This window comes from Peromyscus californicus, unplaced genomic scaffold (assembly GCF_007827085.1).
Source record: "Peromyscus californicus insignis strain IS unplaced genomic scaffold, ASM782708v3 Scaffold_9__1_contigs__length_137607984, whole genome shotgun sequence".
Classification (NCBI taxonomy): domain Eukaryota; kingdom Metazoa; phylum Chordata; class Mammalia; order Rodentia; family Cricetidae; genus Peromyscus; species Peromyscus californicus.
In genome coordinates, this window is record NW_026294617.1 from 18,859,212 (window position 1) to 18,882,840 (window position 23,629).

Sequence of the window (23,629 nt, forward strand, 5' to 3'; positions counted from 1 at the left end):
CACTATGGTCCCATAGCTGCTTATAAAGTAATCATTCAGAGGCTTAATATTAATTGTGAATTATATGGCCTGTGGCTCAGGCTTCTTACTAGCTAGCTCTTATAATTTAACTCAACCATAACTATTAATCTATGTATCACTGCACGTTCCGTGGCCTTACCTGCGTCCCATTACATGCTGCTCCATCTCCCTCCCACTCTCCTTTCTCCTCTCACTATCTCTCTTGGATTTTCCTGTCTGACTCCATCCTGCCCTTCCATAGGCCAATGCAGCTTTATTTATCAACCAATCAAAACAACACATATTCACAGTGTGCAGAGAGACATCCCTCAGCAAGCACTGACTGCTCTTCCAGAGGACCTGGGTTTAATTCCCAGCACCCACATGGCAGCTCACAACTGTCTTTAATTCCAGTTCCAGGGGACCTGACACCCAATGTGCAATGAGAAAAAAAGGAGGAGGAGGAGGAGGGAAGGAAGGAAGGAAGGAAGTGTAGCTTGAGTTTTCCTGCCTGCCCACAGTCAGGACAAATCTCTCTCACCTGCTAGTCCCACAGCCACTCAGACCCGACCAAGTAAACATAGAGACTTATATTGGTTACAAACTGTATGGCCATGGCAGGCTTCTTGCTAACTGTTCTTACAGCTTAAATTAATCCATTTCCATTAATCTATACCTTGCCACATGGCTCGTGGCTTACCGGCATCTTCACATGCTGTTTGTCATTGTGGCGGCTGGCAGTGTCTCTCTGACTCAGCCTTCCACTCCCCAGCTTTATTCTCCTCCTTGTCCCGCCTACACTTCCTGCCTAGCCAATGGCCAATCAGTGTTTTATTTATTGACTAATTAGCAACACATTTGCCATACAGAACATCCCACAGCAAGGAAGGAAGGAAGGAAGGGAGGAAGGAAGGAAGGAAGGAAGGAAGAAGAAGAAGAAGAAGAAGAAGAAGAAGAAGAAGAAGAAGAAGAAGAAGAAGAAGAAGAAGAAGAAGAAGAAGAAGAAAGGTGATGTGCTGATGGGCCAGTTTCTGATGAGCTTGAAAGTGTGGGTCATACAAAACTCCATTGAATTTGTGCCTTCATATCCTGTGTCCTATAACCCATAACAGAAACAGAAATTGATCTTGAACCCTTGACTACATATTCAATAAGTTATTGGAAGTAATGAGGAAGATGTGTACTACCCGACCATATGATTGTGAGTGCATTAGTCAGCTTCTCGTCACTGTGACAACATATTAGAGACAAAGGGATAGTTAATTTTGGCTCACAGTGTTGGAAATTTCAGACCATGGTCAGTTGGTCCTGTTGCATCTTGGGCTAGCAGATCATGGTGAAGCACATGGCAGAGCAAAACGCCCACTTGCCTCAAGGTCAGCTCATGAAGGAGGGAGAAGCAAGGGGCCCAGGAAAGGACCAAGGGACCAGTTGGCCCCCGCCCCCAGTAGCCAGAAGACTCTTTACTAGGTCTTGTGTGATAGTTTCAATGAGAAATGTTCAAATAGTCTCACATTTCTGAACACTTGATCCCTGCTGTTTGGGGAGGTTGGGGAGCCTTTAGGAGGTGGAGTCTTCCTAGAGGAAATAACTCCCAGGGGGCAGGCTTTGAGGGTTTATAACCTCAGGCTGCATCTTGTTCCCTATCTCTGTTTCCTGTGTGTGTGGATGAAAATATGATGATCTACTCACCTTCCTGCTTTTAGGAGCTTTCCTAAGCTTCTCCAGTCTTTGGATTTATTCTTCTGAGCATTTCCTGTTGCCAGAATGAGCAGTGAAAATGGTTTGGTTTGGTTTGGTTTGAAAGTAGCTTGCTATCCTGGGCTGGCCTAGAACTTGTGAACTTCTAGTCTGTATTGCTTAAATGTTGAGATTATAAGCGTGTATCATGAGGCCTGGCTAAAACATATTTTTAAGTTGATTTTTATCATTAGATCTGAACTTTACCATAAAAATGGTTATAACTGATATAAAATGGATGTTATTGATATGGAAATATTAGGGTGTCTTTGAGAGTGGTGGAGCCTTTCTCGGCTCATAGGTGGACTTGGTTCAGAAGTTAGGGTGCTAGATGCTAATGAGCATACAAAGTCAGTGGCCTTTGGGTTCTTGTCTTGTGACTTTGGAAATTCACGGACCACAGAGGTGAGTTTTAGAGAGGAACTTATGGATTCATAGGTGGAAGTTTAAGAGGAAGAGAGAGAGGGAGCTAGAGAATGAGAGAAAGAAGGAGAACAGAGCTTCTATATCACAGGAGGAGTCCAAGGAAGTAGGATACCATAGAGGTGAGAGTGGGGATTTTAATTTTTTAGTATTAAGTTTTTGAAATTATAATTATATACTATGATTATATAATTTCTCCTCTTCCCTTTTCCCCTCAAATCCCTTCCATGCACTCCCCCCTTCTTGCTTCTCTCAAATTCATGGCCCCTTTTGCTTTAATTGTTGATATATATATATATATATATATATATATATATATATATATATATATATATATCCCTACATGTATAAATACAACCTGCACAGTTTCTACAATGTTGTCTGTATGTATATGACCTCCCTTGGAGGAACCAATCATGGGCTCTTCACAGGGACAGACTATTTTTCCACTCACAGAATTTCCATTGCCCGTAGTTCTTTATTTAGGGCTGAAGAGTCTTGAGCTTTTGCTCTTCCACGTCAGCCTGTCCGTTGCTGTCCATGTTGTTTGTCTTGCTTAGGCAGCCATATTGATGAGACTTCATGGTGTATCTTTTCTGACACTTCTAGGAGATACAGTAAGCTTCCTGTTACTCTGGCTCTTACAGTCTTTCTGCTGCTTTTTCTACAATGAACCTGAGCCTTAGGTGCAGGAGTTGTGTTGTGGATGTGTCATTTGGGACTGGACACCACACAATCTCTTGTTCACTGCATTTTGATGAGTTGTGGTTTTCTGTAATGGTCTATGCACAAAGAGAAGTTTGTTTGATGAGGGGTTAAAACCACACCTAGCTGTGGGCACAGGGATAAATATTTGAAGTGCAGTTATGGATTATGCTGGTTTAGGAAAGTGGTGGTTGTAGTTTCTGCTAGGTTTCTAGTACCAGGCATGATTTCCCTCTTGTTCAGCAGTTCTCAGGTCTAATTAGAGAGCTGTTGGTTACAGCCAAGGTATGCCTGCCACTACTGCACCCGTACAGTTATTGTGTCAAGTTGGTTGGTTGTGATTCAGATCGTGTCATAGCTGGGTGGGACTATTGTTTGCTTTCCTCCCCTGGAAGCTTGTATGATGCCTTCTGGTACCTCGAGAGCTGGTCCTCAGGTCAGATTAGTCTGAGGTCCTTTTAAAGGACTTCTAGTCGAAACTGGGGTGAGGCATGGGGAAGGGGATGAGCTGGTCAATCCAGGTGGCCCAACTAGAGGCATTCAGGTGCCTCCCTTCAGTTTTAGCAAGTACTCATGATCAGCCTCCAGTCAGGGGCACTCATTAGGAACTCACAAAGAAGTAGGCATTCTTGCCATTCCTGCCTCTAGCAAGGACATTCTCAGAACTGCTGCTTTGGGGGTCCTTGCCTTGCCTGGCCAGTTTCTAGTTCCTCTTCTCATCACTCTACTTTTGAGTTGTTAATAGAGAAATATTCAACAAACAGCAGTCAGTCTGTGTGGAGAGTCTCATCCCATCCCTTGCCCATTCTTTTTCTGCCTTTGACTTCCACCTAGTAGTCAACACTGTTTTGTAATGTTGTTAGTATTTTATGTTATTTTCTTGTTGCTTTTACTGGAAGAAATTCCCTTTGAGTATGGCACCTATATCTGTGAAATCCACAAAATGCAACCCGACAAACATAATACATTCCAAGCCACACATGCTTATGGATAAGTTGAGAGCAAATATGCCTGAGAAATAATTGCATTTTAAAATTAGTTTTTAATTCAATGCTTAACGATTCATTTTATGTGTGTGCATGTGTGCATGTGTATGTGCACCTTTGGGGTGGGGAGGAGGGTGCATGTGTGTATGGAGGCCAGAGGTCAACCCTGGGTGCTCTTCCTCAGGAGCCACCCACCTGCCTTTTTTGAGACAAGGTCTCCTACTGAACCTAGTTGGACTAGGCTGACTGACCAGCATGTTCCTCATGTTTCCACCTCTCTGGTAATGGGGTTAAAAACCCATGCCGGCATCTGTGGCTCTTTACCTGGGTTCTGAGGATGGGATTCAGGTCCTCATACTAATGTAGCAAACACTTTACCAAGGGAGCCATCTTACTAGCCCCTGAGAAAGAAATGTGGTACTTTATGGCATATTTGGGTTCTTTCATCCAAGCAGGCATTCATTCAATGTCAGAACATACCTTGGTAGACACAGTGATAAAATGTTCTCCTCTGCCTTCATAGGAATACACAGAGGATGCTTGATCCCAGCTGCAGGTCCTTTTCGGCAAGCTAGGTTTGCAGCCCTGAGCTAAGAATCCCACACGTGTGTCCATGCACAAAGATCAACTGCCTCACCCTCAGTGTACTTTTTCCCTGGGCTGAGTTCAGTGTGAGTCAGGAGGAGGAGTGTACTGACAGCAGCTTACTGCTCAGCTTGGTCTTTGTAGAGACATACATCTTTTCCAATGACTGATAATATCAAATTTGCTTTCTCAGTAAAGCAGATGTGAGGATTTAGAGCTGGTTCTTCAGTGTTGCCCCAAACTGGAAATAATCCAAATATAAAGGAGCAGATACAAAGTGCATGGAGCCCAACTGTGAAGAGTAAATGCTGTTATGGAAAGAGCATGAAGGGGTCTCAAACATACCGTGTTAAGTGAAAGAAGCTGTCCTCCAAAGGCTGTATTGCATCAATCCATGAATGCAGAAAGAGCTGTGGGAACAGAAAACAGTTGTTGCCCAATGTTGTGGTGAGGGGAGGGGAGGGGTTGACTCCAGGGGAGTGGGTTCATCACTTTGGAGATGGGACCATTCTCTATCTTGAATGTGGGGTGATGTCTTATAAGAGCCAAAACTAACCTGTAAGCCCCACTTGCCCAAGGACAGATAACTTCCTGGAATGTTGGGGGCTGTGGTTCTTGGGAAATACAAGTCACATGCTTTTGCTCCCCTAAACAAGTTTGTTTGCACCAGATATGCTTGTTCAGATGTAGGCAGGAGGTACGTAGGCAGGAAATACATCAGGATGTATGCTTGCCCCTGATTGGGCCTGATGGGAAATACGGTGGCCGTGTGGGTCTGCCTTTTTAAGCCCTTGCAAAATGTAACTCATGGCCATTTCCTGGGAACCCACAAGTGGACCTGGCCAGAGTCCATCTTCCTGGCCAGAATTTAATTAACACTTGCTTCAAAATTGGCTCAAAGATTGTGGTATAAAAAGCTATGTGCCTGTATGCGTTCGTCAGAACTCACAGAAGTGTACATTACAAAAGGAGAATGTGATGTGGAAATTATACTTTAACATGAAGAGATTCTTCAGGTTCACTGTAGACTGGAGATAACCACTGAGCACTAGGAATGTGGTGGTCTGTAAGAAAGTCCCTTTAGCCAAAAGAGCAAATGTGAAGGGAATCATCTAAACTTGTAAGTGGGCGAAAGCAGGGCAGACAGCAGGAAGAGTTTGCAGTGAGCTCTAACTATTTGTATGACTCCCATTCTGGGGTGTCAGTGAGAGCCTCACCATGGAGGAAACCTTTCCCCAGAGAGCTAGATGTGTGAGGGAGAGGGAGCAGACACTCCTGACTCACAGCCACCAACTTGGCAAAGGAGGCACTCTCCCACAAGCAGGCGATGGTGGCTTTCAAGGCAGGAACTGGTTAAGATTTGTTTGTTTGAAGAAGAATCATGACATTCTGGGAATCAGGCAAGTTGGCCGTTTTCCTGGGCTCCCACCAGCCATGCAGACCTCCTTGCAGGGGCTGGGCTCTCCACACCACGACCAGGAGGGCACACCCTGCTTTAGCCCCAGGCAGAGAGATAATAACAGCATGCTAGCCTAGTAGTCTGTGTGCTGGAAGGGTTTATGAGGAGGAAGTCCGCAATTACATATTTCTGGGCAAACATTAACCAAGATTGAAACCTAGATTTGAAGAGAAATAGCAGGCTGGAATCTTAAGCTGCCCTTGGTAGCTGTTCTGAGGATTGTGAACAGTGGTTAGAGGCTCTTCTTGTTCTGAAAGCTAGACGGAAGGGAAGACAGAGGCGACAAGCTGGTGAGAAACTTTTATCACACCTGTCCCCAGCATGTGGCTGTAACACACAGCCTCTGTTGATGAGCAACGATGGGAAACTATTGCTACTCCCATAACCAAGGCGAAGCCACCACACAGGGCCCATTGTTATCCTCATGCTGATGACCGACTCCATTCATCCCTGTGGCTTCCCAGCTGCCACTGTGCACTGAGAGAGGCCTCTTCTTGGCAATGGCACCGAGAGCATCTCAATCACTTCCTACCATCATCTGAACAATTTTGGTTCAACTCTGTGGTTTTGTAATTTCTATTTTTAAAACTTCGTAGACAGAACAACTCTGCCCAGTTGGGCTAGGCAAACTTAAAAAGAAGCCAGGGAGCTAGAATTAGCTCGGCACCAAGATGGTACAGCTCGTGTTCTTTCTATTTCAGACCAACCACTGTCATTATATGGAAGGTATCCTGTGTCTTGTCCTTACCACACACTTTAGGGAGCTGAAGGGCCAGGAGCAGCCATCAAATAAAGAACCCAATGACTTTCCAGACAAATGCCCCTAACTCCTCTTAGCTTATGTTAGTTAGTTAGTGCAGGGGACGGTTCTCAGAGCAGACGTTGATTTGCAGCCCTTACCAGCTGATCAAGGGTGACAGGACCTTCTCTCAAAGTCAGGCTTGGTGGTTCAGAGTTTAATTTCTGTCACCACAAAGAAAATGCAGGCAAAGCTTTCTCTTAGTGCCTTCACCAAGAACTCATATGTGGATGGATCCAATGAGGGAGAAAACCTGACTAACCACACAGGGTGAAGGAAGTTTTGATGAGGACAGAAGGTCAGAGTTCTAATTTGGTTTCGGTCTGTAGCTGGTTGTGTGGTCTGGGCCCAATTTCACCACTGAATCCAGAGGTTTGAACTCAGATTCTAAAGCTCAAACTTCTGGCATTTCTCAGCTCTTCTGAAGGAAGAGAGAGAATCATTCTCATTCTCATTGTACACCAAGTAGAAAGAAAGCCTCACCAGAACTTCAAGGAACCAGTATTTTGACTTTTTTTCAATTCCAGAATATTGTGAATGAAACTGCTTTGGGGATAAGAAGTCTTGTGAGACAATGTATATTATACACCTTCAAAGTACTTGACTTTGAACTTGTAGGCTATAGAGTTCTAGATGCTTTGCCCAATGAGCTAAAATTTCAGCTGCCCTCCCCAGGTCCCAGGGACAAATGGAGGCAAGATTCTGCCAGAGTTCACTTCAGGGAACCTGTGAGTTTATTGGACTTTTTCATAGAAGATAGTTGAGGGATTGCTTACAGGAATGTGGGTGCTCCTCTCCCGAAAGGCTGCATCTGGAAAGTCTTACTCAGCAGGAATGAGAGCTTTCCTGTAGCCATATAGATAGAGTCCCCATTCCAGTCTTCCCTAGCCTATGTACTCTAGACCTTCCCCCAGGCCATGTGAAATTAAGGCAGAGTTGCATACACCAAGTAGAAGAGAGCACCTGGATACCCAGGTGAGGTTCTTGTAACCCTTCCCAGTCCTCTATGAGAGGGTGTAGTCCATCTGGAACAATTGTTTTGCAAGGGACACAGCTGAATTCCGCAAGATGGAGGCTTTGCCTGTTAACCCCTCATTAGCTTGATTGGGATGGTAAGCAGGGCACAATCACAAGCTTACTTGATGTCAGGCTGCATAGTAGCCTTTGGTGTGCCATGGGGAAGTTCCATGGGCTGTGTCATCTAAAATGGAACACAAGGCTCTTACAATCCCTACTGCTGACTTCCAGGTGGGTCATTATACTCTTTTTTATTATCATTTCCCCTGGAACATTCATTGTTGTGTTCACTAGAAAAGGAAGACCTTGGAGAGAGAGTGGGCAGAGTTACTTTGTCTGGATGGCCTGTCTATTGGTAATAGTGGAGCCTGAGAGGTGGGTTACTGAGAGTGAACTGAGAATTCCACATGAGACTGGAATTCTCTGAATTTCTCCAGTGTCTGTTGTAATGTCTCTCTTTTAGTCTCCAATTTTATCAGTTTGGAATTTCCCTCTCTGCATTTTGATGAATTAACTTTGGCTAGAAGCTTGTCAATCTTGTTGATTTTCTCAAAGAACCAATTCTTTGTTTCATTGATGTGTGTGTGTGTGTGTGTGTGTGTGTGTGTGTGTGTGTGTGTTATTTTGTTTCTATTTCATTGAGTTTGATTATTTCTTCACTTTGGGGGCATTATTCTTCTTGTTTTTCTAGAGCTTTTAGGTATGTGCCTAAGTTACTAAAATAAGATATCTCCAATCTTTTGAGGTGCACACTTAGTGCTGTGAACTTGTCTCTTCATGGTGTCCCATGGTTTTAGATATGTTGTGTTTCATTTTCATTCAGTTCCAGAAAGGTTTGAATTTCTGTCTTAACCCAATTTTCATGCAGTAGTGAGTTGTTCAGTTTCCTTTCTACTGTTTCTATTGTTGATATCCAGGTTTAATCCATGGTGGCCAGATAGGGGGCATAGTGTCTTGGTTGTTTATGTTTGTGTTTGGGGCTGAGGTCTGGGCATCTGGAGTTACATTGGAAGTATTTCTTGGTGTAGATATCTGTTCTTGCCTTTATTGGGCACGTGTTTCCTTCCTTGGTTGCTGTTGCCCACTCTGGGTCCCAGCCAAGTGTGGTGGCTGTGGGATTCCTGAGTCCCAGACAAATGTGGTGGTTGTGAGTCTCTAGTAGAGATCTTATCTGTGGGTGGCAGAGAGTCACAAAGGGATGGAAATTGGCTATAAGGAATGGCTAAAAGGGAGAGCAAGGAAGAACTAGGGGACTCTAGATGCTGGGTTTACACCAAGAGGCTGAGTCCCAACTTCCTTTTCTTCTTTAATTATAGTTCTCTCTGTGTCTCTGTCTCTGTCTCTGTCTCTGTCTCTGTCTCTCTCTCTCTCTCTCTCTGTGTGTGTGTGTGTGTGTGTGTGTGTGTGTGTGTGTGTAGGCCAGAGGTCAATCACTGGTGTCATTCTCCAGGTGTCTTGTTTTTTGAAACAGGGTCTCTCACTGACTTGTAACTTGCCACGTAGGCCAGACTGTCTGACGAGCAAGCCCCAGGTTCCAGGAATCAAACTCAGGTCCTCACCAAATGAGCCATCTCCCCAGCCCTAATTATAGTTTAAAAACATTGGGCTCAAAGCCAGCAATGTGTCTTGTGTTATTTCTAGTTTTTTTTTTTTGGTTTGATTTATGGTCAACATTTTATAAACACACCATGAATTCCTGCCGAGCAGGCATGACAAGCTCTACTGGTCTCTTCCATTCAAGTTCATCAACTCTACAAAACCCAAATTTCACTCATCATTTGTTCACCAGAATTTTAGCTAATGCTTGTCCAGTTGATTTTTACTTTTAAAAGTATTTATTTACTTATTTATTGTGCTTTGTGTGGAGGGATATGCATATGTGGGAGGAAGTATATGTGCCACATTGTGTGTCTGGAGGTCAGAGGACAACGTGCAAAGACTTGATTCTTTTCTTTTACCACATGGGTCTTGGGGACTGAACTCAGGTCCTTAGTCTTGGTGGCAGGTGCCTTTACCTGCTGAGCTATCTCTTTAGCCAGATTGGTTTTTCCACACACTAATGATTACAGGTCTTCTGGCCTTCTAATGTGTATCTTCATATTGTCTGTGCACTGTGGATTTTAATGTAACTATTTTATGCATCAAGGCAGGTATAGTATCACTATGACTTTCTTTTTACTCCCTCTGTTTACCCCCTTCCCTTCCTGTACCCCCTCCATTCTTTCTCTTCCTCCCCCAACTCCCTCCTTCCCTTTTTCCAGTGCTGGTGTTCTGCCCCCGAGCTACACTCCCAGCTTAAGAACTGTAACGATTCTCACAAAGTTTCCTATGTATTTTGTTTAATAATTTTGCTTGTTCCACAATAAACACTGTGACCAACATTTTTGGTGATGTTGGGGGCAATAATTATAAGTTAGATGGACAAAAGGCACCATCCATAAAACATACTGTTCATGCTTTTTTTTTTTTTTTTTTTTTTTAAACTTCTAAGACCAGTTTTCAACAGAAGCCATTACTGGGGTAGGAAGGCAGGCAGCTTCACTCTGGGTTCAGTCCTGACATCCCAAAGGCTTCCGGATTGTCTTCCTTGGTCAGGGCTCTGGTGTTGATATCATCCTCCCCTCCTAACATGGCTCAAACTAACTGCGCCCTATCTGTTGGTTGACCTGTCACCTGGGGACCTCTGCCCGTTCTCCTCCATGGCCTCTGTGGCCACATGTCTGTGGTTTCCTATGCTCTAGCCTTGTGTTGAGAGCTGGGCATATTTTGAGGTCACCGTCTTCTCTGATGCCAGGTCTCTGTGTTCTGTTAGTCTTCCTAGGTCTTTTGGGTTCTCCAAAGTGTCCAAAGTTCTTCTGGGAACTAGTTCATGGGCCTAGCCCTTTCCTTTGGTCAGCTCATGCTGCCTATCTTTCCCCAGGCCATGTGACTTAGTCCTAAAGGGGTGAAAATGGTTCGTGAAAGTGTGAGCCTCTGCAAGCCAAGGACCATCCCAGGTCATGATGTTCTCAGGTTCCTCCATGATGATCGGTCCATCCTTTGGTTCTGGCCCTTTCTGTGTTCATTTAAAAACTGGGACTTTGGTAGATAATTTGTACTTTAAGTCAGAAATGAATCTCAAGCTAGTATTAAAGCATGATGTCATCTTAACACCTTTCCCTCACTAAGTGTTTCTCTCCAGTTACCTGTGCGGCTGCTCACCAGCACATCCTGTTGATTTTATCTTTAGGATGTGCCCTGGCCCCATCTGCTTCTTGTCTCCACCCTTCCTAACAGGAGTGCCTGCTGGCTCAGTTTGTTTTGTTTGGATTTCTACAGGACTTTCCAGATTTATCTCCCTGATGCCTATCTTCATGGCAGCTGAGTGATTATTTAAAAATGTAAATGAGATCATGTATGTTTGCAAGGCCCAACAAAGGTAGCTCTTCGCATCTGAAGTAAGACTGGCCTTGTCTCCTGGCCTCGGCACGGTCTGTGCTTTTCATGCAGCGTTTCCTTCTCAGCCCCTTTCTTCCTCTCTGTGTGCCGCCAGACCACATTGACATTCTCTCTGCTCAGGAACAGTGCACATTTTGAACCAGGTTATCATGTAGCCCAGGCTATGCAGTTTGCTATGCAGACGAGGATGGCCTTGAACCCCTAATCCTCTTGCCACCATCTTCTGAGTACTAGAATGACAGTCACTTCTCCCAAAACTGGTGTTTTATTGTACTAGTGATCAAACCTTCATGATAAGCAAGCACTCTATCAACTGAGTCTCATCCTCAGCACCCACAATACTATTTTCTGTTTCAAACGTAGCACACATTATTTCCTGATTAATCATGTTACTATATTTGTTTGAGACTTTTTTTATATTTGCCTCTGTTTGAGAATGATGAATAAGTTGCATGAATGTTTACATATGCTGCTAAGCATGTGTAAATATGTAAATATGTTTAAACTTAGTATGCTTTTTAATTACACTCACAGTCACCATAGAAACATAATGCAACCCCATTCCTCAGTCCCTGGCCTGCGGCCCTTCTCATGGATCAGGTCTTTAATCTTCAGGGCAGTCTTATGAGGGCAGGACTGTTATTATTCATATTTTATTGTTGACAGAACCAAGACATAAAGAATTGCAATCACTTTTCCTGGCCTAAACCAGCTATTAGGTGGTAAAGGGATTTGTGTCCAGGCAAACTAAGTCAGACAGTCGAGGGTTCCACTCGCAGACTGAGTAGGGACAGACTTCCCATGGTCAGCTGGTGGGGGGAAGGGCAAGTGAAAGAAAAGGCACACCACAATAGGGGAAAGGGTTAGCGGGGCGCGGAAACAGGAAGCCTCATACATTATTAAAAAGTCTCGCTATCCAAGCATGTCAGCGAACACTGCATGGTCTTCACACGTGCTCACACCTCTGCTTCTGCTACGGCGAATACTTGGCATCATTTCTGTGCAAAGTGGGGAGGCAGCAGGTGAGGTGGTTTAATTATAAAACATGCTGAAGGTTAGGAATGCGGATCAGTTGGTAGAGTGCTTGCCTAGAATAAAACTCTGGTGTCTTCGTCACGGTTCTATTGTTGTGAAGAGACACCATGGCCATGGCGACTCTTATGAAAGAAAGCATTTAATTGGAGCTTACGTAAGTTTCAGAGGGTTAGTCCGTTATCATCATGACAAGGAGTATGGCTGAACGCAGACAGACATGGTGCTGGAGTAATCCACGGGCAGCAGGTAGAGAGTTACACTAGAACCAGCTTGGGCTTTTGAAACCTCAAAGTCCACCCACAGTGACACCTCTTCCTCCAACAAGGCCACACCTACTCCAATAAGGCCACACCTCCTAATCCTTCTCAAGTAGTGTCACTCCCTGGGATGACTGAGCATTCAAATATATGAGCCTATGGAGGCCATTCTTATTCAAACCACCACACCTGGGTTCAGTCTCCAGCACAGGATAAATCAGATATAATGATATATGCCTGCAATCCTGGCACTCAGGAGGAGGAGACAGGAGGATCAGAAGTTTGAGGTCATCCTTGGCTACATAGCTACATCAAAGCAAGCCTGGTCTACTGTAGCTGAAGTTTTCTCCAGTCCTCCCTGGCCTATGGTCAGGAAAAATCTCTCTCACCCACCAGTCCAGCAGCCGCTCAGACCCAATCAAGTAAACACATAGAGACTTACATTGCTTACAAACTGTATGGCTGTGGCAGGCTTCTTGCTAGCTGTTCTTGTATCTTAAATTAACCCATTTCTATTAGTCTATAAGTTGCCACGTGGCTCGTGGCTTACCAGTATCTTAATATCTGCTTCTCATCATGGTGGCTGGTAGCATTTCTCTGTCTCAGCCTTCCACTTCCCAGAATTCTCCTCTCTCCTTGTCCCGCCTCTACTTCCTGCCTGGCTACTGGCCAATCAGCATTTTATTTATACAGAGCGATATCCACAGCACTTCCCCTTTTCTTTTCTTTCTTTCTTTTTTTTTTTTTAAAGGAAGGTTTTAATTTTCACATAGTAAAATTACATATAACAAAACAATTATCAAGCAAGAATTACAGTTACAGTCTACGTCAGACCCTGTCTCAAAAACTGAAACCAAACTGAATAAACAGTGAAGAAAGTCTGCAGAGGTGATTTTTTTTTTCCCTGCAGTGATTTTGTTGTTGGGCTCATTTATTTTTTATAGTAATTATGAGAAAGAATATTTTAAATGTGGTTTGTGGAGGACTGAAAAGCGAACTCAATGATGGGGAGAAAGATCTGTTGACTCTGAAAACTCATTTTGAAATAATCAGGTACTTCGCTAATAGGTTTTTTTGTACCTGGATAATAGGTTTCTCCACTGACGCAGTAAACCAGATCAAGCCAAATTGAAAAAGTGTAAGAACAGGTTTATTTGAACAAATCAACTCCTGGGTGGGTTCTCCAGTCCCAGAGATTTCGAAGGGTGATGACATGTCCTCCACAAGCTGGTTTGTGCCCAAGTATAATCAAGAGCTGGAATACTTAGGTAGGGACTTGGGCTGCTGGTGGGAACAGGGGAGAAAGTTGTAATAGTCACCAGGAATGGGGAACTGGGCTTTTTGTTGCCTTTTCTTTGTTGGAGATTCTCTGAGAAGGCGGGGTTTAGAGAGAGAGAGAGAGAGAGAGAGAGAGAGAGAGAGAGAGAGAGAGGGGATGGGGCTTTCTGGATCATGCAGCAGTGATCTGGAGATTCCGACTGAACAGTTACATCATATCAGAGTGTAGGATCATGACAGAGTGCGCGATCCCCATAGTCAAAGTGCTAATCTGATCCCAGGTCCACCAAGTCACTGTGGCACACACACCACGTTGAAATAGAGCACTAAATATGATCAACTGCATAGATTGAGAAATGGCTGCCATTCCAGCATACTCTGTAATGATACAGTGCAGGAGGCCTGGGCGGGTTGGGCCAAGGTGGCCAGTGGAAGAGGGAGACATGCCATACAGATGTGGTGGCAGGTGGTGTAGCATGTTGGAAAGTTACTCACACCCCAGGCAGGGCATCCACGTGGAAATTTATTGAGAGAGAGAGAGAGAGAGAGAGAGAGAGAGAGAGAGAGAGAGAGAGAGAGAGAGAGAGAGAGAACGAGAGAGAGAGAGAGAGAGAGAGAGAGAGAGAGAGAGAGAGAGAGAACGAGAGAACGAGAGAACGAGGAAGGGAGGGAGACAGGGAAAGCAGAGGTATGCACACCTCATGGCAAGAAAGGAAAGAAGGGGGAGAGGAAGAAGGGAGGGGTTTTCCTTAAAAGAGGATTTGTCCAGACGCAGGGCAGGTCCCCAAGGGTCGGGCCAGGATGCCAATACTCCTCACTCCAGCCTGGCGATGAGTTTTTGACAGCCACTGTGTCTCTCTCTGGTCCCTGTGAAATTAACTCAGGAGACTTGAATGTTGGACAATCAGTGGTCACCAAAGCTGTCCTAAGCCAGTGGCTCCTGAGTCTCCTGTCTCATACAGAAAGAGAAAAATGGACAAGGAGTGAGAAGAGAGAATGAAGGTCTATTAAGGAGAGCTGTCTCTCCAACCCCACAACTGGTCATTTTTGAGTGTGTACTGTGAGCTGAGTCAGTACATGGCTGATATCCCTCTTGCCTGACCCCTCCACTGAGTCAGAGAAGTCATCATCTATTACCCCTCCAAACGGGGACTGGGGTGGTGGTGATGCACCATGGTCACGTTGACCCACTTTCTCCCAACATGTTTTGCTCATTTTGAAGGCTACTGATTAAGTTACATTCTACACCACTAGCTAATGACCCACCACAGGTCCTGCCTTCCCTTCTGGGAGCTAGCTCCTGTTCCACTAGAAGCCAGCCTAAGACCCAGAGATCACTGTATTTCAGCCTCATAGTAGACCTAGGTGTTATGATTCCAGTTAAGGAAATTGAGACTAGAAAAGTTAAGCAATCTGCCCATCATCACACAGCCTCAAAGTGATGGAGCTGGAATTTGAACCCAGTCATAGACTTGCATAAAACAAAACAAGAAAACGACCGTCACTGTAGAGTGGCTGTTTGCTTAGCTGATGCCACATACTTCATGTACCCATCTCCCTTAGTCATCATGAATTTAATGTTAGAGTCTTATCATAAGAAACAAGGGCTCAGATAAGACTGAGGAAATTTCCCTGCCTAACTCCAAAGTCTATACAAATAACTCATTAAATAATTAGCCAATAGAGTGCTATAGTTGATTCTTCATAATTACTTTCACAGCCCATGTTCTTTCCCTGTGGTCACTGGGTCTCATTCTTTGTGTTATCAGAAATTTGGGGGAGTCCTTTTTAGTCACCAGATGATACTGGGGAGCTTAGGGTTCCCTTGTGACAGGGCAAAATAGTGCAGAGATCTTGTATTCTTGCTGAAGTCATGTCAGGTTGAACTGATTTCCTTGATGGAGATCCTGTAGAAAATTTCCAAACTATTCTAGCAACCTAGGTGAGGATACCCCAGTTAACTTTATCATAGCTTCTTTGAAACTGCCTGCTTCTGCAAACCATCCCCTCTAGCTAACCTACTTATCTTAGCTTCTGTTAAATTGCTTCCTTGCACACACACACACACACACACACACACACACACACACACACACACACACACAGAGCTGCTGAGTGAGATACCAGGATGTGGGGTCTGCCTTTAAAAGCCCTTTACCCTAAACACTTTGGGCTACACTTGGGTCTTGAATGCCCGAGTGTAGTCCCAGCTGGCTGGAATAAAGACTTTCAATTGGCTGTAAACTGTGTGAGTGGTCGTCTCTGTTGGTCTCCCTGTAACAGCCTCTTAAGGTTTTTAGTTTCGTTAATAAAATAGTTTAAGAGTGAGCTCAGATGGAGGTTGAAGGACAATTTTATTTATAATAGAGTTTAAAAAACTCCAGGGCAGGCAAGCTGTAAGTATTGCAGTCCATAGGAGGAGCGAGGAGAATGGAAGGAAAAAGGCCTTGCTGTTTGCGTTAAGACACCATGGAGATCAGGTAGCTTGAAGCTACATGGTGGGGGAGGGGGACGTTGGAGAAAAAGTCAGAAAGCCCAAAGTACCTGGAAAAGCATGCTTAGGTTCTGGTTGGAATCTAAAAGAAAGATAGAAAAAAAGAAAAAGGAAAAGATGCACCTTTTTTGAGTCAAAGAGGTGGACAGACCCAATGGACCTCATGACGGCTTGTAAGGATTACATCAGGGAGTGGGAATTCTGGGAAGGAAAAGCACATTATCTCATTAAAGAGCTAATTATTCCACCTATCTGTTTAGCATGGTTTAAAGTAAGCTTGCTTTCCTAGGGGTCCCTTAGACAGGGCATTGATCAGGCAAACTAGGAAGTTAATTCTTCACCCAGGCCAGAGATTTTATCCCCTTGACCAGTAGAGAGTAGTGTTCCATTGGAAGCTCTGCCTCAGCCCCCTCCTCCCTCTCCAAACCCTGCCCCTCGGAAAGCCCGCCAAGCAGGGGATCCTCGCCCAGAGCTGCTGAAGACTTCTCGTACAGGGTATTTAAGCTCCGGTCCATAGACCTGCTACATGATTTCATCTCCTCCCTTGCGTCTCCCTTGCTGCCCCTCCCTGAAATCACCTGTGAATGTTTTGTTCAGATTAAACCTGTTCCTTTATTTTTAATTCAGCTCAATTTGGTTTACTGTGTCAGCGGAGAAACCTACAACCAGGGATTCAAAAATACTTATCAAGGGTTTCTCCTTAGTGGCCCTTCACTGCTGCTATGCCATTTACCCCCTCCGAAGAGGTGATGAGTTAAAATTGGGGAACAGATATAACCCATTTTCACCACGAAATCTGGAGATCAGTTCTAAGTCTGTCCACCAGAAGGGCTGAAGTTCTAGTTTCCATGCTCAGGTATAGCCTTGAGGAGGAGATAGGACACCAGACCTCCCCTCTGGCATTATGGCCAGAGAAACAAAGACATGGTGGGAACTGCTGCTGGGGGGTCCCTGCCCTGCCTGTCAGTCCAGTTCTCATCTTTTGTGCTTTTGTTATGTTAATATGTTCATAATACAAAATCAGCTGGCATTCATAGAGCCAGGCTGTGTTCTGGGCCACTGCACTAAAGTCGTTATTCATCTCATTGATTCCACAGGTACTGTCACAGCACCGTTTTATTGAGGAGACAACAGAGGTTGAGAAAGGGACTCTAGTTAGTGGCTTGATGAAGCCCTTGCTGTGATTTTCTGGACAGAAGGGACATTTTCAAGCCCCTTTGTCTTCCCCTGTGCTGGGAATATGCAAACTAGAATCAGATTTTTTTTTTTAAATTGAATAATAAAAAATTACACTATTCAATTTTAAATGATTTTCTTTTGGGAGGAGTAAGTAGTTTGGAGTTGCATTATTTGTGAGGTATTTCTTCAAAAGAGTCTGCAAGCTAATCTGGCTCATTCTGGGTACTTCCTCTTCCAGTCTTTCTGTGGCTCTCTTCTGTTCTCAGGACAGCCCCCATTAGCATGTGTCTCCGGAAGGACTGAGTGGGGGGCAGGGTGTTGGGTCCCTGGGAAACTCATTTGCATACCTCTTGTTCCAAAGGCGACCACATCCTGGTTAAGACAATGCGCTGTCTGATAAACAGACGGTATCTCCAGTGTCTGCTGGGCTTGCGCCAGTGTGTGGCCGTCTTTGATACAGGTGCTGTTTGTTCTTCCTGGAAGTCCAAGGACAGGACAAACTGTTACAGGACCTAGGGTCATAGCCTGTGCCCCAGTGAACCGGGTTTGGTCACCAGTCCTCAATACACCAATTGAAAAAGCCAAATAATAATGAAAAGCAGAAAAAGGAGATTTATTTAGTGCAGCCACATGGGGGAAGAGGAACAGAAAGATCCAGTGACTGCCCTCCTCAAATATATCTTTGGAGTCCTGACAGGAGGAACAAATTTAAATAGAAAGCAAGAGATGCACATAGCTAAGCAGTCTGGCCAAGGTGTGGTCCATCATTGTCTCAGCTCCAAGTCTCTCCCGCAAGGCCCCTGATGAGCGGTAACTCTTTCTCATGGAGACATGTTTCCTTTGGCTGTCCCCAGGCTTCAGAGACTCCTGGGGTGGTTCCTCTGGGTCCAGTAGGAGAGACACAGGCAGGTGGGTGACAGGCTCAGCAAAAGGGACGTCTTACCTCCTCACTTCTCTGGCAGAAATTCCTTGGGTCAAAATGTTTCTTAGTATTGGATTATTCGGGAAGCATTGGAATTCCCCACAGATGCTGCCTAGCTTGGTGGAGAAGTTATAAATAAAAAAGGTTTTGTCTTCTCTAGCTATAAATATCTTGGGGTTCGGGGAAATCAGGAAAACACAGTGCAAGGGAGAAATACTGATCAAGGTTTGCCAAGCTTTTGTTGATAAATATTTATTTCCACATCTGTTTTCTGCATGTTCTCCTTCCCCCTCCTCTTTCCCAGCCCAGCACACACAGATAAAAGGAAATGGGAGTTTAAACAATTAACTGGGGACAGAAAACTTGCTGCTTCAGAATTGGATAAAGTGGGCCAGAGAGGTGGCTCAACCATCAAGAGCACGGCTTGCAGAGGACCAGGGTTCTGTTCCCAGCACCAACGTGGTGGCCTTCAACTGTCTATAACTCTACTCTAGAGGATCCAGTGCCCCCTTCTGACCTCTGAGGGAACCAGTCATGCCCTGGCTGCACATAAATGCAGGCAGAACACCATACATGTAAAAAAAAAAATCGTAAAAAGAATCTGAGTAATGAAGTAATAATCATTTCTGTCTTTTTCCTACAGATGATGACTCTGAGACAGCATCCATTTATAGTAGTGAAGGCAACAAATCTCTCAATTCAGCTCAGCATTTCCTGTTCTATTCAAAAGACATTCAAGTCTAAATGTAACATAGTTTAAGACCCATTTCAACCAAAATTTCCACTGAAAGAAAGGTATTCTGTGACACACAGGTAGTTTTATCTTGTTCAGTCAATAATTCTTACAAACATATATTTCCTCCAGGGAACAGATGGTGCAGCTACTTACTTCCTGTCTGCATTTACAGTGTCCCAAGAAACAGCCCCTGAATTCATCTGAGTCCAGTCATTCATTAGCAGGGGGACTTGCTGCCTCTGAAGCTGCTGTAGAGAGCATGAGGACAATTTGAGACGGGTGCCAGCTGGTCTTCAGAAGGATCGAGTGTGACCCTTAAGAAAGTCTCATGGCCTTATGGCTGCTGAGGAACAGTGGTGGGTCAGAAAGGGAGCATTGTGGGGCGTAGACGCTGAACTGTGAGGAGAGGATGTGAGGGAGGTCTGTGGGGAAGCCATGTGAAGAGTGGCCCAGGCTGCAGGTACTGTCCCCAACCCTCGGCTACAGCTGACATCTGTCTGCTGCTGGCTTTGCATCTTTAGGACTGGCATTGCTGGTGCTAGGCAGGAATGCTTAGGGGCAACCACCCATGCTTCCAGGAGGAGAAAGCTCCTGCCTCTTAAATAGCTGCAGACACTCACCTGAGTTCTTCTCTTTTGTTTCAAGCAAGACCCTCTAGAGAAACTTGTAGAGCAGTTACCTTGTGTGACTGCGACTCATTGTTTTTAGGTGACAGAGAGTAAACTTTGTTATTCTCAGACTAAATTTTCCTCTTAGAGGTGTCCTATTTGGCATTTTGGGGGCATGTAACTCATGAGCTGATCTGAGAACACTGAAGAATATTTCCAATTGGATGTGGGATATGGAAAGACATCCTATGAAAGCCCCTTGCTTTCTTACCTAAGCCTTGCTTTGAAAAGTCTCTCCAGTGCCTCCTTCAAGAGGGGAACCCTTCACATTGGTGACAGTGTTGAATAAATGAAAGAAAAAGAAATCTACCAGAGTCTAGCACTCATTGCTAATCTAGAAAAAGCTGATGTTGCCTGACAGACAACAGCCGCTCTGTCAGAAAAGCAAATCCTGCATGTGTACCATGTGTTGACTGTCTGTGGAAGTTGGGGTCTGTAGCAGGACTTCACATTCATTATTTTGTCTCGTGATACAAATCAAGTGATTTTTCTTCATCTACTCAGAAACAGCTAGAAGACTGTCTTAGTTCTTTTTTCTATTGCTGTGATGTGATGAAACACCATGACCAAGGCAACTTCCAGACAGAAGGGGCTTTCAGTTCCAGAGGGTCAGAGTTCATCATCATCATCATCATGGCAGGGAGCATGGCAGCAGGCAGGCAGGCATGGTGCTGGAGAAGTAGCTGAGAGCTCATAGTGGGTCCACAAACAGGAAGCAAAGAGAGCATTTAGGTGGTGGGAAGGTTTAGAGACCTTAAGCCTCTTCCAGTGACCCACCTCCTCTGACAAGTCCCCACCTCTTAGTCCTTCCCCAACAGCCAACAACCTAGAGCCAAATATTCAAATGAGGAGACTCATTGAAAATTCCACCATGATGGTCATCCCCCACTTGGAGCTTTTCATTCTGCTCTTCCAGCCTTCTGCTTCCTTTAATCCATTATCCTGGTGTGCTCTTTATGCTTTTCTAGTTCAAAGGACTATGAGAATGAAGAACTTTCTGATATGCAACGCCATGACACACTCTCTTCCACTCCAGGGCTTCAAGCCCCATTATGATCGTAGCCCAGCAGCTCTTGTGGGCAGCCATTCCGGTCTTCTGCTCCCGGGGTTCTGGCTATCACTTGATTATCTAAAGAGAACAACATGGCTGCTGCTTGGAGTCACTATGTCAGAGCAAAGGCATGATATAAAGCGCAGAACTCAACCAGTGTGGCTGCTCCTTGACAGCATCTCTGGTCAATGACTGCATCAGAGGAGAAAGAAGGTGAAGCTCAGGGTTTCCATAGCCATTTGGCCCATTTCCCAAAGGTTTTCCTAGCAGGTGTTTGAAGACAGGAAGCAGTGAGGGTGTGGTCCAGCCCTGGGCTTGTCTCTCCCATCAAAGAAGCTGGGAAGAAACCTGTAGGTCTTTGTAGGCCATTCACATATTTGAAAGCAGCTTGGCATTCGTGCAGGGTTTGTGGGCCAAGCTCATGTTTCTGTAAGGTGGAACACAGCACCTGGTTGGCTGGTTACGGATGTTTTTTTATCTAAGTTCTTTGACATTCAGGGCTTGGGAAAAAGAACATAGTTTTGGTTTGTCTTCCATGGCCCTCCACATGGGTTGGTTTTTTCCTTCTTTCTCTTTTATGGGGACTTAAAGATTTAGATTTTCTTTTCTCTCTCTTTTAACCACTGGGTCTAATTTAATTGTGGTTCTTTTTCTTTTTCTTTTTTTAAAATATACCCAGAGCTTTTGGAGTTACTGGTAAACTTAAAAAAAAAAACCCAAAAAACAAAAAACAAAAAACACTGGTCATGTAAACGTACATAATTTATGAACCAGTCATGGCTGGAGCCTGTGAAACTCTTTGGAGAGGTCTTGCTTGGAAGGGATTCTAATTAACAAGGACAGTTTCTGGTCTCCGTCCTGCATGCTTTGTTAATAATAAGGTCCCTAATCAGATAGAATCTCTTCCTCTATGACTTAATCTCTCCCAATTCTGTTTCTCAATAGCCAATTCTGTTGCAGTTACCTTTAATAAAAGCTGTGGTTAGCTTATGATAGCAAACAGCTGACATGTCAGAGATAAGAACTGGTAGACTCTTAGAATTTTCCAGATGTTCTTGTGTTCTTTTATAACAAATTCAGTGAAAATGAATTGCAGAGAAACCTCGTTAAACGGCACTTGTTTATTCAAAAAGAGTTCTACAATTTAAAGAACACGCTCTTCTCCTCGTTAACGAGGCTCCCTCTTATTTATTTTTGTAATAAGGACATTGGGTAGCTGGCCTGGCTATTTGGAACAATTTATTTTTCCTGTCATTTGAATTCTAGGTTGGGATGGTTTAATTCTTTTAAGTAGTGAGGAGATGAACGCCCGGATGAAACTCGGGGAGTTTACTGCTGCCGTGGATGGGAGTGGCTGGGGGCTAAAATTTTGTATTCACAAAGTATGGTGACTTGGCTCTTTATTCGTGAGCATGTAAAGGGCCAATGGGGGTAGGGAGGGAGTGTCATGAGGTATGTGCGCTAAGCATCTTGACACTGACATGTCTTTTGGCTGGGGAGTTATCTCAGGAGGAACTATGGAGATGATTTACTTCCTTGGTAGCTCATATCTTGCTATCAATTGATGACTTAAATATGCATTAAGCTGCTGATGTTTCTTGGAGCTATTTTATGTTATGGCCTGGAAACTAAGATAGTCTCAGACCTTTAAAAAGGTTGTATGTGGATTCAAGATGGCAGGAGCCAACAGAGCCAGCGGGACAGCTCCAAGGAGCCTGAGAGACCCATGGAGGCTTGGAAGGGGAATTCAGGGGCAGAGGATGAGTCTGCAGAGTGTGCAGTACCTCCAGAAAACTAAAAAAAAAGGGCAGATCTTACGGGAAGATGCTTTTAAAAAGTGGTCTCATGAAATTGGAAGAAAAGATGGTGGAACAGAGCCTTGAGAGGCAGAGAGAAGTCAGGCTAGAGATGAGGTGGCAACAGAGCTACACGGGTCTTTTGTAGCAGACAAAGGAGTGTATTGCTGCTGAGCAGGATTAGTCCTTGGTCCTCCAGGAGACTCAGCCCAGCTGGCCCAGTCTGCAGCGTGGAGCGGCCACTGCTGCAGCTCTTATTGCTAGCCCTGCTTGGGGGAGGAGAGGGCAGGCCACAGTGTTGTCCCTGGTCTGCAAGGGCAATGGTTGTACCCAATGAGCCGGTAGGGCAGACGATGGCACTAAGGGCAGAGAGGTGTGCAGTGGCCTGGAGCTCTTGTGGAACCTGTCCCTAGATGCTCTCCCTAGCTGCAAGATCACCCTGACTCTGGACAGGATATCCAAGAGGAGTCTCAGCAATATTCCAAAATTTATGGTGCTTCAGAAACCAGAAACCTTGAATCAGACCAATGACTCCCTGCAATAAGTATTTTTGTGTAAACTGTTTGGGCAAAAAAAAATACACTGTGTGACACATAGCAGTTTGCAAGGCTGCTTTGACGAATAAATGTGTGATGGAGACGTGGGAAAGATGGCGGAACGGAGCAGCACGTGGGGTGGAGAGAGGTGGAACTACAGATGTGACAATAGGTGTGGGGGTGCATCTGCAGCATTTGGGGAGCACATCGTTGCTGAGTAGGGCCCACAGGGTGGTGTGTAGCAGCCTGGAGCTCCCGCTGCACAGCCACATCATCATCCTGGCTCTGAGCAATGAAAGGATGTTGGAGATGGAGAACAGTTCATTTTCTGGACTGGGCCTCCTCCATGGTCCACGCTGTCGCCAGAGGCCATGTTGATGCTTGTGGTCCATATTACCTCCAGAGGCCATGTTGATGTTTTGGTCCATATTACCTCCAAAGGCCATGTAGATATCCTTGGTCTATGCTACCATCTGAGGCTATGCTTAGGTCTGTGGTCTGTGCTGCCTCAGGAGGCTGCGTGGA

The 23,629-nt window shown here is 44.8% G+C and overlaps 1 long non-coding RNA gene across 3 annotated transcripts in view; it reads left to right on the forward strand.

Moving 5' to 3' along the window:
• LOC128105522 (uncharacterized) overlaps positions 1-10,095 on the forward strand; it is a 31,422-nt gene extending 21,327 nt beyond the window's left edge. For all 3 annotated transcript variants that reach the window (XR_008216361.1, XR_008216362.1, XR_008216363.1), the window contains one exon: positions 870-10,095. This is a non-coding gene — a long non-coding RNA (uncharacterized LOC128105522). The remainder of the gene's footprint in view (positions 1-869) is intronic.
• The last annotated feature ends 13,534 nt before the right edge of the window (positions 10,096-23,629 follow it).